At 38.8% G+C, this 5,734-nt stretch overlaps 1 protein-coding gene across 1 annotated transcript in view; it reads right to left on the reverse strand.

Annotated features, from left to right (window-relative positions):
* Positions 1-582: 582 nt before the first annotated feature.
* The window catches only part of LOC110294998 (solute carrier organic anion transporter family member 6A1-like), an 87,319-nt gene continuing 82,167 nt past the window's right edge, over positions 583-5,734 (reverse strand). The window contains exon 14 of the mRNA XM_021163445.2: positions 583-628. The gene's annotated coding sequence lies outside the window, so the exon portion shown is untranslated. The remainder of the gene's footprint in view (positions 629-5,734) is intronic.

The following is a 5,734-nucleotide window of genomic DNA, read 5'->3' on the forward strand; positions in this document are numbered from 1 at the left end:
GGAGAGAGGCTGTTCTGCTAAAGCAAGCACATGGAAGGACATGGGATGAAGGACTCTTTGCTACTGACACGCATGTACTGGTCCACCTTACATTGTGTAGTTGAGCTGCACTTGTTGGGACTCCATAGAGAGAAATGCTCCAAAAAACTTCTGGAGAAGTTTCTTGCTACTTCCTCTGACTTAGATTGACTAGCAGAGTGATGTCAGCTAAGACAGATAGATGCATGTGCTAAGGCAAGACACATGGCAGACACGTGCGATAAATCAGACTGACTGGACAGTGAGTCTCACTTCTTCACTGATCTTTACTACCATGAAAGCACAGATAAAAACTTCTCCTGGCATTCCTACAGGTCCCTTCTGCTGACTTGAGCTGAGGCTGATGCCTGGCTGTCTCTGCTAGGTCATGACACCCCTATTGCTATCCTGTTTCTACTGAAATGGACTGCTGGTATATCTGTGAAGTGTTTGCAAGGGATTGAGTTGCTTCTGCTGACCTGTGAACTGAACTGCTGATTTCCAGACCACACAGATGGGAGTTGCTCCAAAGAACCTTTCTAAGCAGGTCCACTTTCGTGGTATTCCTTCTTTTCCTCTACCTCTGGTAGGTGATGGGGTAAAAGAGAGGCTAAAGCATTTAAGAATCATAATTAAAAATAGGTTTAAAAAATTAAAGTTACAAACATCACTCAAGAAACCAGTAGAAACTTTACAAAAGGCCTCACCCAATGCAAGAACAACAGCTTGTGGCTGAAAAGTTTATTTACCACATAGCATCTATCCTATGATCTCCATTTAGCACATAGGTAAACACAGAGACACTGGGGGCTTTGATGTTCACCTTCATAAGTGGTGACACATGGAGAAGGGCAGAGGTGGGAAAAGAAAGAGATGGGGTTTTCAGGATCTTCTGGCTTTCCTGATCAGATCCTATTATGCAAGCCTACACTGAACAAAACTGGAAAATCTGGATGAAATAGAAAATTTCTTAGACAGATACCAGGTACCAAAGTTAAATCAGGATCAGAATAACGATTGAAACAGTCCCATATCCCCTAAAGAAATAGAAACAGTCATTAATAGTCTCCCAACCAAAGAAAGCATAGGACCAGATGGGTTTAGTGTAGAGTTCTATCAGACCTTCAAAGAAGACCTAATAACAATATTCCTCAAATTATTCTACAAAATAGAAACAGAAAGTACTCTACCCAATTCATTCTATGAAGCCACAATTACTCTAATACCTAAACCACACAAAGATCCAACAAAGAAAGAGAACTTCAGACCAATTTCCCTTATGAGTATCAATGCAAAAATACTTAATAAAATTCGAGCAAACCGAATCCAAGAACACATCAAAATGATCATCCATCATAATGATGATGAATTAGGCTTCATCCCAGGGATGCAGGGATGGTTCAGTATACAGAAATCCACCAATGTAATCCACTAAATAAAGAAACTCAAAGACAAAATACACATGATCATCTCGTTAGATGCTGAGAAAGCATTTGACAAAATCCAACACCCATTCATAATAAAACTCTTGGAAAGATCAGAAATTCAAGGCCCATACCTAAACATAATAAAAGCAATCTACAACAAACCAGTAGCCAACATCAAACTAAATGGAGAGAAACTCAAAGCAATCAGGGAATAGACAAGGCTGCCCACTTTCTCCCTACCTACTCAATATAGTACTTGAAGTACCAGCCAGAGCAAATATATATGTGTGTGTGTGTATAATATATATACATATATATATATATATGAGATCAAGGGGATACAATTTGGAAAGGAAGAAGTCAAAAGATCACAATTTGCAGATGCAATGCTAGTGACCTCAAAAATTCCACCAGAGAACTCGTAAACCTGATAACATCAGTGAAGTAACTGGATATAAATTAACTCAAATTAGTGGCCTTTCTCTACACAAAAGATAAACAGGCTGAGAAAGAAATTCAGGAAACAACACCCTTCACAAATAATATGAAATACCTTGGTGTGACTCTAACTAAGGAAGTGAAAGATCTGTATGATAAGAACATCATGTTCCTGAAGAAAGAAATCAAAGAAGATATCAGAAGATAGAAAGATCTCCCATGCCCATGGATTGCCAGGATTAATAAAGTAAAAATGGTTATCTTGCCAAAAGCAATTTACAGATTTAAAGCAATCCCCATCAAAATTCCAACTCAACACTTCACAGAGTCAGAAAGGGCAATTTGCAAAGTCATCTTTAATAACAAAAACTATTCTCAGCAATACAAGAACCTCTGGTGGAAGCACCATGTGTGACCTCAAGCTGTACTACAGAGCAATTGTGATAAAAACTGCATGGTACTGGTACAATGACAGACAGGTAGATCAATGGAATAGAACAGAAGACCTACAAATGAACCCACACACCTATGGTCACTTGATCTTTGACAAAGGAGCTAAAACCATCCAGTGAAAAAAGATAGCATTTTTCTTTTTTTTCTATTTCTTTTTAAAAAAGATTATATATATTTTTATTTATATGAGCACACTGTAGCTGTCTTCAGACACACCAGCATCAGATCCCATTATAGATGGTTTTGATCTACCAAGTAGTTGCTGGGATTTGAACTCAGGGCCTCAGGGAAAGCAATCAGTGTTCTTAACTGCTGAGCTTTCTCTCCAGCCCAGAGCATTTTTCAACAAATGGTGTTGGCTAAACTGGTGTTTAGCATGTAGAATAATGTGAATTGATCCATTCTTATTTCCTTGTACAAAGCTGAAGTCTAAGTAGATCAAGGACCTCTACATAAAACCAGAGACACTGAAACTTAAAGAGGAGAAAGTGGGGGAAGATCCTTGTACAGATGGGCACAGGAGAAAAATTCCTGAACCATTGGCTTGTGCTATAAGATCAAGAATTGACAAGTGGGACCTCATAAAATTTCAAAGCTTCTGTAAGGCAAAGGACACTGTCAATAAGACAAAAAGGCAACCAACAAATTGGGAAAAGGGTTTTACTCATTCTAAATCCAATAGATTGCTGATATCCAATATATACAAAGAACTCAAGAAGTTAGACTCCAGAAAACCAAATAACCCATTTAAAAATGGGGTAGTGAGCTAAACAAAGAATTCTCAACTGAGGAATACACCATGGACCAGAAGCACCAAAAAAGAAAAAAAAAAAAGACAGAAGATGCTAGTGAGGATGTGGAGAAAGAGGAATACTCCTTTGCTGGTGGGATTGCAAGCTGGTACAACCACTCTGGAAATCACTTTGGTGGTTCCTTAGAAAATTGGACTTAGTATTACTGGAGGGTCCAGCAATATCACTCCTGGGCATATACCCAGAAGATGTTCCAACTGGTAATAAGGGCACATGCTCCACTATGTTCATAGCAGCCTTANTTATAATAGCCAGAAGCAGGAAAGAATCCAGATGTCCCTCAACAGAAGAATGGATACAGAAAATGTGGTACATTGACACAATGGAGTACTATGCAGCTATTAAAAACAATAAATTTATGAAACTTTTAGACTAATGGATTTATCGGAGGAAACCATCCTGAGTGAGGTAACCCAATCACAAAAGAACACAAATGATATGCACACACTTATAAGTGGATATTAGCCCAGAAGTTCAGAATACCCTAGATACTATTCTCAAAACACATGAAACTCAAGAAGAAGGAAGACCAAAGTGTGGATACTTCATTCATTCTTGGGGTGGGGGTGGGGGACAAAATACCCATGGAAGGATTTACAGAGACAAAGTTCAGGGGCAGAGACTAAAGGAATGACCATCCAGAGACTGTCCCACCTGGGGATCCATCCCATATACAACCACCAATCCCAGACACTATTGTGGATGCCAACAAGAGCTTGCTGACAGGCGCATGAGATAGCTGTCTCCTGAAAGGCTCTGCCAGTGCCTGACAAATACAGAAGTGGATGTTCACAGCTATTCATTGAACAGAGCACAGGGTCCCCAATGAAGGAGTTTGAGAAAGTACCCAAGGAGCTGAAGAGTTTGCAGCCCCATAGGTAGAACCACAATATGAACTAACCAGTACCCCCAGAGCTCCCTGTGACTAACTCACCAACCAGAGAAAATACATGGTTGGACTCATGGCTCTTGATGCATATGTAGCAGAGGATGGCCTAGTCGGTCATCAATGGGAGGAGAGGCCCTTGGTCCTGTGAATGTTCTATGCCCAGTATAGAGGAATGCCATTGCCAGGAAGCAGGAGTGTGTTGGTTGTTGAGCAGGAGAGAGGGGAGGAGATAGGGATTTTTCAGAGGGGAAACTAGAAAAGGGGATAACATTTGAAACAAAGAAAATGTCTAAAAAAATAAAATTAAAAGTCTACATTGGCATATTTTTAAAAGAATATCATTGGTGTTTTAAACTATATTATCTAATATTAAGATAGGTTTTTGGTGTTACTTTTAACTGAAATTATATATATATATAATTATATATATAATATATAATACTTTATTTCATACTAAATACTATTATTAAATAAAATTAATATAAATATTTAATATTAAAATATAAAATATTACATATTTATCTTGTTTTTGTTTTTTTTTTTATATCCTGAACACAGTTTCACATCCTCTTTCTTCTCTTAGTCCTTTCCCACATCTCCTCTCTTCTTACCCACTTCCAAATTCTTCCATGCTCTTCAGGAAAGGGCAGGCCTCCCATGGATATGGATATCAGGTTTCAGTGTTACTAGGTACCTCTTATTGAGGGTGGAAGAGGCAGTCCAGTAGGAGGAAACAGTTCCAAAAGCAGCCCAAAAAAATCAGAGGCATTCCCTGGTCTAACTGTTAGGACTCCCACAAGAAGATCAAGCCACACAACTGTAAAATATATACAGAGGGCCTAGGTCAGTCCCATGTACACTTCTTAAGTCTCTGTGAGTTCCAATGGACCCAGGTTTGTTGCATCTCTAAGTTTTCTTATGGTGTCCTTGACTCCTCTGACTCCTACAATCCTTCTTTCCATTCTTTGAAGGATTCCATAAGCTCTGCCAAATGTTTGCCTGTGGTCCCCTGAATGTCCCCTGTGGTTCTATCAGTTACTGGGTGAAGCTTCTCTGATTAACTCTTGACCTACGTACCAATCTATGAGTATACAGGAATATATCAGGAATCATTTTCTATCCTAGGTCTCTTGGCATCTAGGCAGTGTCAGGGGTAGCCTCCCTCTCATAAGGTGGGTATGTAGCTGGATGACTCATTGGTTGGCCACTCTCACATTTGCTCTTTTATTTTTAGCCTAGTTTATCTACCTCAAGACACAACTGTACCATTCCTGGGCATATATCCAAAGGATGCTCCACCATACCACAAGGACAAGTCTTTCCCATGTTAACTGGTGCTTTATTCATTACAGATAGCCATAAATAGGCTATTTGAAAGACAGGCAAATTGGTTTTAAGGAAAGTAGTTGCTGATGTTTATCTACACTGTTTATTTCTTTAGGATTTTCCTGAGTTAATTTGTGAACCAGAACTTATGTTCTGCCGTAGCAAAAAGCTAATTTAAGTCTTCACCCTACCACTCAACTTATACATGTTATCAAAATATTTGTTTTTCTTCAAGATAGAAAAAAGGGAGCAATGTAGATTTAATGTGCTCTTAATGCAGTAGTACATATTACATGTACACTCGAAGATAACCTGAATATTATTTTAACATTATTTAGTTATATGTCTTAGTCAGGGTTTCTATTCCTGCA

Source organism: Mus caroli, chromosome 1 (assembly GCF_900094665.2).
Source record: "Mus caroli chromosome 1, CAROLI_EIJ_v1.1, whole genome shotgun sequence".
NCBI classification, from domain to species: Eukaryota; Metazoa; Chordata; class Mammalia; order Rodentia; family Muridae; genus Mus; species Mus caroli.